This window comes from Podarcis vaucheri (genome assembly GCF_965113315.1).
Source record: "Podarcis vaucheri genome assembly, chromosome: W".
Classification (NCBI taxonomy): domain Eukaryota; kingdom Metazoa; phylum Chordata; class Lepidosauria; order Squamata; family Lacertidae; genus Podarcis; species Podarcis vaucheri.
Window position 1 is genome coordinate 19,054,282 of NC_138757.1, and position 11,317 is coordinate 19,065,598.

Genomic DNA, 11,317 nt, shown 5'->3' on the forward strand with positions numbered 1-11,317 from the left:
GGCGTTTCGCCGATGGAGACATCTGTTAATAGGGGCGCAGCACAAGATCCAGGTTTGTACTGATCACAGAACTTGGAATACTGGAGGACCGCACGAGTACTCAACCAGAGACAGATTCGATGGGCACAGGAGTTCTCCAAGTTTTCCTTCGAGATCCGATACGTGCCGGGAGAGGAAAACGTAAGAGCAGATGCTCTCTCCCGGAAACCGGAGTACATGGAAGGAGAGGGACCGCCGGAGATCCGACACGTGATCCCTGAGGACCGATGGGTGTGTGGGGGAGCCTTGGTTGGGAAACGAGAACTGGCCAGGCTGACCAAAAACGACGTGTTCGCTCAAACTAAAATCAGCGAACTCCGAGACGGGAGGGAAAACCATGGAGGGTTCGAGGAAAAGGAAGGGGTGCTGTACTATAAGGGGGCGCTGTATGTACCGGGGGAGACCTTGAGGGGGAAGGTACTCAAACAACTCCACGACAACCCTACAGCTGGGCACTTTGGACAGCACAAAACCATGCTGCTCGTCACCAGGCAGTTCTGGTGGCCAAGGGTGAGGGAAGATGTACGGGAATACGTACGGGGGTGCGACCGCTGCCAAGGGGCAAAGAGGGAGAGGGATGCACCCGCAGGGTTACTGGAACCCTTACCCACGCCGGGAAGACCCTGGGAGGTGGTATCCATTGATTTTATGACAGATTTGCCCAATTCAAGGGGGAAGACAGCAGTCATGGTAGTAGTCGATCTCCTGACAAAGATGTGCCATTTCATAGCTTGCTCACATGCAGTGACGGCAGAGGAGACAGCCAGGTTGTTTGTGGATCACATCTTCAGGCTGCATGGGGCTCCCTCGAGGGTCATCTCAGATCGCGGGGAAAAATTTACTTCCCGGTTCTGGAGGAAGTTCATGAGCTTGTTGCAGGTCGAGGTGGGCTTCTCGGCAGCGCGCCACCCGGAAACCAACGGGCAAGCAGAAAGAGCGAACAGTATACTCCAGCAACGATTGTGTAGAGAAACTAGCGCTGGCTGAATTTGCGTACAATAACGCTGAACATGTGTCTACAGGAATGAGCCCGTTCATGGCCAATTATGGGTGTCACCCCAGGGCCTTCCCGGGGAGGGGGGAGGAAGGATGGAGTGTACCTGCAGCAGAGCAGTTTGTGGAAGAAATGGAGGCATTGCACCAGCAACTCAAGATGAACTTGGAGCGGGCCAAGGAAGTTTACAAGAGGCAGGCAGACAAGCACCATTGGGAGGGGGAGGCCATACGGGTGGGAGACCGAGTGCGGTTGTCAACCCAAGGGTTACCCCTAAAAGGAGGGTGCAAGAAGTTGCAGCCAAGGAGGCTGGGACCTTTTGAGGTAACACAGCAGGTGAATCCTGTGGCATTCAAGCTCAAGTTGCCTGACAGCATGAAGATACATCCGGTGTTCCATAGGTCCCTACTCTCACCGTACAGGGAGGGGCGGGAATTTCTGGGGCGGGAGGGAGGAGTCACCACCCACCCGCGGGTAGAGGAGAGGGAACACCACAACCAAGCCACGGAAATACTCGATTCAAGGTGGCGAGGGCGCCAGGTGGAGTACTTGGTGGCTTGGGAGGGAGAACCCGAGTCAGAAAACACGTGGGTCCCTGCTGAGGCGATCAATGACGGGTATCTAGTGGAAGAATTCCACAGCCTGTTCCCAGATAAACCGAAACCACTAGCGAGATTCTGGGAGGAAGAATTTGGAACCACTGACGACGAAGAGGACTTTGTGGGTTTTCCGGCCTCCGAAGAGGAGGGAGGGGAGGTGTCAGAGAGAGAAGAATCAGACTGGGAGGCCCACCCCGCGGGAAGATATCGGAGCGGGTGGGAAGCGGGTTTTGAATCCTCAGAGGATAGCGACAGCACCTTCAGGGGCTTCCCCGCATCGCCGGCCGACGAAAGGGACGAGGTTGGATCTGAAGGTCAGGCCGGGGGCGGAGGGGGTCCTGGGGGGGGAGGTGGATGTCAGGGAACTGCCATCAGAGCTAGAGGCGGAGGGAAGGCTCCAGAGGGATGCAGGAGAGGGTCCCAGTAGGGAGAGAGGCAGCTCATCTGCTGGGGAAGGAAATCAGCGTAACACCAGTGGAGAAGGGGGGCAGATGGGGGGATCGGAGAGGAGGCTCCAAGACTCCTCGCCGGAGACCAGCGGAGAGAGTACGGGTACTCCGCTGCCCACACCCTCCCTGCGCAGAAGACTTCCGCGCAGGGAGAGTAGGAGGAGACTTGGCGTCAAACAACTTTTATGCTGGAAAAGGTTCAAGAAACGCCCACTGACGGATTCTGCCAGTGACTGAGACAGTCACGATGCTGGAGGCTGTTCAGTCAGAAAGGGTTTAACCAGGTAACCTCGCCAGCAGTGGCGGCAACTTACGCACAAGCAACCCCTAAATCCATTACAGTGTGTTATATGTTTTCTTTCCTAATTTGTTTAAAAAAAACTACAGGCAGCCCTGTTTAGGGAAGCTTTTAATGTTTGATGGACTATTGCATTCTAATATTTTGTTGGGCGGGGTAGAATTAATTAATTAATATATATATATATATATATTGAAGATGACGAGTGAGACCTCGTCGAAACGTCGCACAGACACCCCGACTCTTACACGGGAAGACACCCGAAGACACCAAAACCTGCATTCCTATACCCGTGAAAATCTACGAAAGCAAATATATATATATATATATATATATGCAGGTTTTGGTGTCTTCGGGTGTCTTCCCGTGTAAGAGTCGGGGTGTCTGGGCGACGTTTCGACGAGGTCTCACTCGTCATCTTCAGGCTGGTGCTTTCGGCTTCTTGTTACTGGAACAGAGCAGAATCTGGTGTTTGAGTTCCTATAAATACTGTTGAGGGGTGTGGTGTATAGCCTCCAACGTTCTGGGCAGAGAGGAAGTTCCTAGATTAGTGTGCCTTTTCTTCTTTTGTTCCTTAATTACTTGAGGGATATCTTGAGTGATTTCATGAGTGATATTCTGAATACCACTGGGTGGGTCATTAAGTGTAGATTAGTTGCTAAAGCTTTCGTGTCTTGACCTCTTGAGCTTGTGAAGAGTTTTTCTGAGAAGATGGCTGTGCTGCATTTAGTTGTGCTCTGGCTTGGCTTCGTGTATAGGGGCGAGCTGTGATTTTGTGCCTTGTGCCAGCAAGGCACAAACTAGAGAAACGCCAGAAGCCCATCCACCCTCCACAACAACCCATGAAACAAACAGTACATAACATATCAGACAGGATCCTCACCCCAACTGAAACCAAAGTACTCTCCAAAGGTTTCAACTTTGCAGTCGCCCCGAGACGCATCCCCACGGAAAACATCATATGCGGAGTCGAAGCTAGCCTGACCAAAATCGACCCAGATGAAGCCAATAAAATCAGACTTGAAGTCACCAACATCCTCTGCTCCAGCAAACCACCCAGAAGCAATTTACACAAAGAAGAACAGAAAGCACTCACCAACCTGAGGAAAGACAACAACATAATCATTCTCCCAGCAGACAAAGGCAACGCCACTGTTGTGATGAACACATCGGACTACCAAGCAAAACTATCAAATCTACTCCAAGACCCTACCTACCAACCTATAAAAACAGATCCCACCACCTATCTGGAAAAAACCACCAAATCCAAAATAAAAGCCTCTCCTATCAGTGAAGAAATCCAGCTAAGAATCATCCCCAGAGAAAAATCATCCAGATGCCCCAAACTCTACGGTCTCCCCAAGATACACAAAGAAGGAACACCACTCAGACCAATAGTCAGCTCCATAGGCTCACCTCTACAAAATCTCGCTAAATTTCTCGCTAAGCAACTTCAGCCCTATGCAGAATCCATCGCTTCACACGTTACTAACTCCTTCCAGTTCATAGAAACAATAAAGAAGCAATACCTACATCCCGATGACCTTCTTGTGAGCTTCGATGTTGTATCTCTCTTCACTCAAGTGCCCATTAATGAAGCCTTGACAGCCATCCAAAACAAATACAATCCCCCCAAATACATCCTGGACCTGACCAACCACTGCCTAACCAACACGTACTTCATCCACAATGGACAAAGATACAAACAGATAGAAGGAGCACCTATGGGATCACCCCTCTCACCGGTCATCGCAAATTTGTACATGGAACACTTTGAAACCAATGCTTTAGACAAGTCAGAACACAAACCCAAACTTTGGCCCAGATATGTTGACGACACCTTTGTAATTTGGCCACACGGGAAAGAAAAACTAGATAGCTTCCTCACACATCTCAACAGCCTACACCCCAAAATACAATTCACTATGGAAATAGAAGACAACAACCAACTCCCCTTTCTTGACGTCCTAATCTACAAAAAACCTGATGGCTCCCTAGGACACACTATCTACCGGAAAAAAACACACACCAACCGCTACTTACATGCACAATCACACCACCACCCTGCACAAATAAACTCCGTAGCCAAGACTCTCATCTCCAGAACCAAACGCCTGGCTGACAAAGACCACTTGACAACTGAGTTACAGAATCTCTCAAATGTGTTAATCGCCAATGGATACCAGAAAAACAGGGTTACGAAGCTAATCCAAAAAGAAACACCCCCCAAAAACCAAGACACAGAAGAAAACAATGGCATGGCCCTCCTTCCTTATATCAAGGGCACTACAGACAAAATTAGCAAAATCCTCCATAAACACAATATCAAAACAGCCTTCTGCACCAACCAAAAAATAGCCAATATCCTCAGAAACCCAAAAGACAAAATCCAGCTGGAAAACCAAGGGGTCTATGAAATACCCTGCAAAGTCTGCCCAGCCACGTACATTGGACAAACAAACAGACGAATAAATGCACGTATCGCAGAACACAAGAATGCCGTCAAAAAAGAAGAAAAAACTTCCTCTCTTTTCCAACACATGAAAGAAACAAGACACGAAATTAATTTTGCAGATTCCAAATTGCTCTTTAACATGGAACATCACCACAAGAGAATAATCATGGAAGCCATCGAGATAGAGAAACACCCTCACAACATGAACAAGCGTGACGACACGTCCCGCCTGCCAGACATCTGGAAATTAGCCCTCCCCACAAAAACCGACACCAGAACCAGAGGCACACAGAACGCCGTCACCAATCAACCACACCAGACCCAAACCCAGACCCTCTCCACAGACATATTACAAACTCCATCCAGTAGCCAAACTATAGTGGCACCTCCGGATGCTGCACCCCCCTGCAATCCCTACACAGATCTGGCTGGCACAAGGCACAAAATCACAGCTCGCCCCTATACACGAAGCCAAGCCAGAGCACAACTAAATGCAGCACAGCCATCTTCTCAGAAAAACTCTTCACAAGCTCAAGAGGTCAAGACACGAAAGCTTTAGCAACTAATCTACACTTAATGACCCACCCAGTGGTATTCAGAATATCACTCATGAAATCACTCAAGATATCCCTCAAGTAATTAAGGAACAAAAGAAGAAAAGGCACACTAATCTAGGAACTTCCTCTCTGCCCAGAACGTTGGAGGCTATACACCACACCCCTCAACAGTATTTATAGGAACTCAAACACCAGATTCTGCTCTGTTCCAGTAACAAGAAGCCGAAAGCACCAGCCTGAAGATGACGAGTGAGACCTCGTCGAAACGTCGCACAGACACCCCGACTCTTACACGGGAAGACACCCGAAGACACCAAAACCTGCATTCCTGTACCCGTGAAAATCTACGAAAGCAAATATATATATATATATATATATATATATATATATATATGCAGGTTTTGGTGTCTTCGGGTGTCTTCCCGTGTAAGAGTCGGGGTGTCTGGGCGACGTTTCGACGAGGTCTCACTCGTCATCTTCAGGCTGGTGCTTTCGGCTTCTTGTTACTGGAACAGAGCAGAATCTGGTGTTTGAGTTCCTATAAATACTGTTGAGGGGTGTGGTGTATAGCCTCCAACGTTCTGGGCAGAGAGGAAGTTCCTAGATTAGTGTGCCTTTTCTTCTTTTGTTCCTTAATTACTTGAGGGATATCTTGAGTGATTTCATGAGTGATATTCTGAATACCACTGGGTGGGTCATTAAGTGTAGATTAGTTCAAGCTCAAGAGGTCAAGACACGAAAGCTTTAGCAACTAATCTACACTTAATGACCCACCCAGTGGTATTCAGAATATCACTCATGAAATCACTCAAGATATCCCTCAAGTAATTAAGGAACAAAAGAAGAAAAGGCACACTAATCTAGGAACTTCCTCTCTGCCCAGAACGTTGGAGGCTATACACCACACCCCTCAACAGTATTTATAGGAACTCAAACACCAGATTCTGCTCTGTTCCAGTAACAAGAAGCCGAAAGCACCAGCCTGAAGATGACGAGTGAGACCTCGTCGAAACGTCGCCCAGACACCCCGACTCTTACACGGGAAGACACCCGAAGACACCAAAACCTGCATATATATATATATATATATATATATATATATATTTGCTTTCGTAGATTTTCACGGGTACAGGAATGCAGGTTTTGGTGTCTTCGGGTGTCTTCCCGTGTAAGAGTCGGGGTGTCTGTGCGACGTTTCGACGAGGTCTCACTCGTCATCTTCAGGCTGGTGCTTTCGGCTTCTTGTTACTGGAACAGAGCAGAATCTGGTGTTTGAGTTCCTATAAATACTGTTGAGGGGTGTGGTGTATAGCCTCCAACGTTCTGGGCAGAGAGGAAGTTCCTAGATTAGTGTGCCTTTTCTTCTTTTGTTCCTTAATTACTTGAGGGATATCTTGAGTGATTTCATGAGTGATATTCTGAATACCACTGGGTGGGTCATTAAGTGTAGATTAGTTGCTAAAGCTTTCGTGTCTTGACCTCTTGAGCTTGTGAAGAGTTTTTCTGAGAAGATGGCTGTGCTGCATTTAGTTGTGCTCTGGCTTGGCTTCGTGTATAGGGGCGAGCTGTGATTTTGTGCCTTGTGCCAGCCAGATCTGTGTAGGGATTGCAGGGGGGTGCAGCATCCGGAGGTGCCACTATAGTTTGGCTACTGGATGGAGTCTGTAATATGTCTGTGGAGAGGGTCTGGGTTTGGGTCTGGTGTGGTTGATTGGTGACGGCGTTCTGTGTGCCTCTGGTTCTGGTGTCGGTTTTTGTGGGGAGGGCTAATTTCCAGATGTCTGGCAGGCGGGACGTGTCGTCACGCTTGTTCATGTTGTGAGGGTGTTTCTCTATCTCGATGGCTTCCATGATTATTCTCTTGTGGTGATGTTCCATGTTAAAGAGCAATTTGGAATCTGCAAAATTAATTTCGTGTCCTGTTTCTTTCATGTGTTGGAAAAGAGAGGAAGTTTTTTCTTCTTTTTTGACGGCATTCTTGTGTTCTGCGATACGTGCATTTATTCGTCTGTTTGTTTGTCCAATGTACGTGGCTGGGCAGACTTTGCAGGGTATTTCATAGACCCCTTGGTTTTCCAGCTGGATTTTGTCTTTTGGGTTTCTGAGGATATTGGCTATTTTTTGGTTGGTGCAGAAGGCTGTTTTGAAGTGGCTGGGAGGACGGATGGAAGGTGGCATTCTCATATTTCCTCCTGTCACTCAAGGCTGCTTAAAAAGGGCCTGGGCATGGATGAACTATTAGTCACAATCACCAAATAGAGAAATTCGGCTGCAGTCAACAGCAAGCAAAGAAAGGCATTGGAACCTCACTTCTGTATAATGTTTCATACTGAATCGGCATATAAATTCCTTAATGGGGAGGCAGCCCAGCGAAAGGGCCAAGAGCAGGCTTCCTCAGCCTCGACCCTCCAAATGTTTTTGGCCTGTTTTTGAAGGACCAGCTGCGCAGCCTGGGGGTCATTTTGGACCCATGGGGGCACAGGTCCATTTTGTGTCCAGAGCAGCTCCATCTGGGACGCAAGTGGAGACCCACCCACTGTCTGGCCAGAGTGGTCAGGATCCAACCTCAACCCGTTCACCGCCATCCATCCTCCAACTGTCCCAAATGGTCCTTTCCATAGAGGCCATAATACATGGTCCTTAGTTCTCAATCCATATACATAACTTCTGATCCTATGGGTAACATAATATTAACCTTTTTTTGCTTCTTCTTCTACTTCAGGCTTCCTCAACCTCGGCCCTCCAGATGTTTTTTGGCCTACAACTCCCATGATCCCTAGCTAGCAGGACCAGTGGTCAGGGATGATGGGAATTGAAGTCTCAAAACATTTGGAGGGCTGAGGTTGAGGAAACCTGTTCTACTTTATCAGCAATTTCCCATCTTGGCCTAATCTCTTGTCTTGTTTCCTCTCTTCTCTCCTTTTTGGCTTTGCGCATTCATTTATCCCTGATTTTGCTGCTGTGACTGTGCCTGGGTATAAGCTACCGTATTTTTCGCTCTATAGGACGCACTTTTTCCCCTTCAAAAATGAAGGGGAAATGTGTGTGTGTCCTATGGAGCGAAGACGCCATAGCCCCGCGACCCTCTCCCGGCTGGAGAGGTGACGCGCGGCTATGGCAGGAGCCTCTATAGCCGCGCGTCACCTCCCCAGCCGGGAGAGGGTCGCGGGGGGCTGCTTTAGCCCCGTGCGCGCTCTCCCGGCTGAAGAGGTGGCGCGCGGCTATGGCAGGAGCCTCTCCGCTGCGCCTTTCCGCTGCTCCCTGACCTGCTCTTTGGGGCTGGTGGTGGGCTTCCCCCCGCCAGCCCCAAAGAGCAGGTCGAAAGGAGCCTGAAGCCTGGAGAGCGAGAGGAGTCAGTGCACACTGACCCCTCTCGCTCTCCAGGCTTCCATGGTAGCCGCCTGAACGCACCTTAAACGGCACCTTGTTTTAGAGCGGGAAAACAAGAGGGGGAAAGTTCTCTCCCTCTCTGTGCAGCGCCTCCTGCCTCTTCACTGAAGGGGCGCTGGGCAGAGAGGGGGAGAATTTTTTTTTCTTGTTCTCCCCCCTCTAAAACAAAGTGCGTCCTATTGTCCGGTGCGTCCTATGGTGCGAAAAATACAGTGCTTCGAAAGGAAGCAGGGCACATTTGGGATACCAGCTGTAATGATAGTTTGCAGCACCTAAAATTTGCAAACGCCTCTGATATTGAGAAACAAGGAAGCAAGTTGAATGCCTTGGGACACAGTTTCAGGTATTAAGATTGCAAAGAGGTATAGTTTATATAGTTAGTTTATATAGTTTATACAGTTACAAGTGAAGTGTCAAATTTTCCGGAGACCCCGTTAACAGAATCTTTCGAGGAGTTGGAGGTGGCGTTGATAAGTAAGTATAAGAGCTGGTAAAGGGCAATTAAGCAGGCCTATCACTAACTTCAAATGCAGCTCATGGACTGGGCTCTAAACAACTGCCAGATCCTTTTTGCAGGAGACAGGACAGAGAGAAGCTTCCGGGACAGCCTTGTCCCTGCTTAGACTCTCCACTAAACTCCTTAGCCGTCATTCTTTTAAATTTTGTTGTCGTTTAGTCGTGTCCGACTCTTTGTGACCCCATGGACCAGAGCACGCCAGGCACTCCTGTCTTCCACTGCCTCCCGCAGTTTGGTCAAACTCATGCTGGTAGCTTCGAGAACACTGTCCCACCATCTCGTCCTCTGTCGTCCCCTTCTTCTTGTGCCCTCCATCTTTCCCAACATCAGGGTTTTTCCCAGGGAGTCTTCTCTTCTCATGAGGTGGCCAAAGTATTGGAGCCTCAGCTTCAGGATCTGTCCTTCCAGTGAGCACTCAGGGCTGATTTCCTTCAGAATGGATACGTTTGATCTTCTTGCAGTCCATGGGACTCTCAAGAGTCTCCTCCAGCACCATAATTCAAAAGCACCAATTCTTCGGCGATCAGCCTTCTTTATGGTCCAGCTCTCACTTCCATACACCACTACTGGGAAAACCATGGCTTTAACTATACGGACCTTTGTTGGCAAGGTGATGTCTCTGCTTTTTAAGATGCTGTCTAGGTTTGTCATTGCTTTTCTCCCAAGAAGCAGGTGTCTCTTAATTTCGTGACTGCTGTCACCATCTGCAGTGATCATTTATATCATTTAGGCGTAGACAAATTAGACTGCTTTACTAAAACCCAAAGAGTGAAGTTTTGGATAGACCATTTGAGTCCAGGCGCTCTTGGGACAATCTTGCAGCACTAGGGATATTAGCTCAGGGGGATTTGAGTTTAGGCGAAGCCACAAGTTAAATGTCCTGTGCAAGATCCGTAATTCTACTGAAGGGAGATTGGCCTCAAGGTTCAATGATGTGTTTGGGACACAGGGTGGTACAGAAAAAAATTGCCTTAGAAACTTTGCATGCAGGGAAGCCCCAAGCTAGACCCCTGGAACCACCACTTAAAAACACCTGGAGTCGCATTTTAATCAAAAAACCCCAAGACCTGCTGCCTTTATGCGTATGGAGCTCAGTGGACAAATATCCTGACCTGGTACCAAGCAGCTTCCTAGGGTGATGTTACTGGATCCATATTACAGATCAGGTAGACTGAGGCAGAGGGCGAGAGAAAGGGTGTTAACTTCTGTTACGAAAATGGCGGGGGGGGGGCACATCTTTAAAGTTGTTAAATGTTACAAATATTATGCCTGAATGTATCCCTTCGACTTGACAGCTCAGGGAAGATACCTAGCTTTAAAAAATCATATAAAATCAACCTCTTTGCCAGTTTCCTCCATTCCAAAGCTATTTTGCCCTTGGAAAAAGGACTCTTTCCCCTGCCACCTCTCCAAGTGTGAAGACATGTATACACACCTCCTACCCCAGGAAATGCCCAGAGGTGACAATTGCAGGGCTCATTGTTTGCCAAGGGAAGCGAAATCTCATCACCAGACTTGCCTCAGGCTCCAGACATGCAAAGGAAGTTTTATTGTACTTTTGGGTGGTGGGTACGTAAGACCTATTTGTCTGTGCTAATCTTGTGTAACCTCCCCTTTCTGACGATTTTAGTGGTGTAGCATTGACGTATAGATGATGTTGTGCAAACTGTGGGAAAGTTTTAAAAGTCCATGTCGCCCCAATGCTTGGGGTTCTTACTGCCATTTGAACCTGTTGCACAACAATAAAGGATCAAAGTCTAACGACCGCTGTTTTGCTCCAAATTACTTGGCTGGAATTTCCTTCTTTTACTGACTGCATGGACCCACGGGGGACTCGCATCCCAACGAGCTGGGCTGTTGAGTAGTCTCTCAACCCAGAATTTTCTTTAACACGTGCTTGGGTGGGCTCACAGCTTGGCCCCTTGTCTCTGTCTTCCATAAGCACTTTACTTATGTGTGCCCTTTTATTGAAAATGCATCTCTGGGTTATTTGTGGGGCATAGGAGTTCGTTCCTTATT

The 11,317-nt window shown here is 48.2% G+C and overlaps 1 long non-coding RNA gene across 1 annotated transcript in view; it reads right to left on the minus strand.

The window, feature by feature from the left end:
* Positions 1-11,317, minus strand: part of LOC309523338 — an 892,159-nt gene that overhangs the window by 820,854 nt on the left and 59,988 nt on the right. The window lies entirely within an intron of this gene.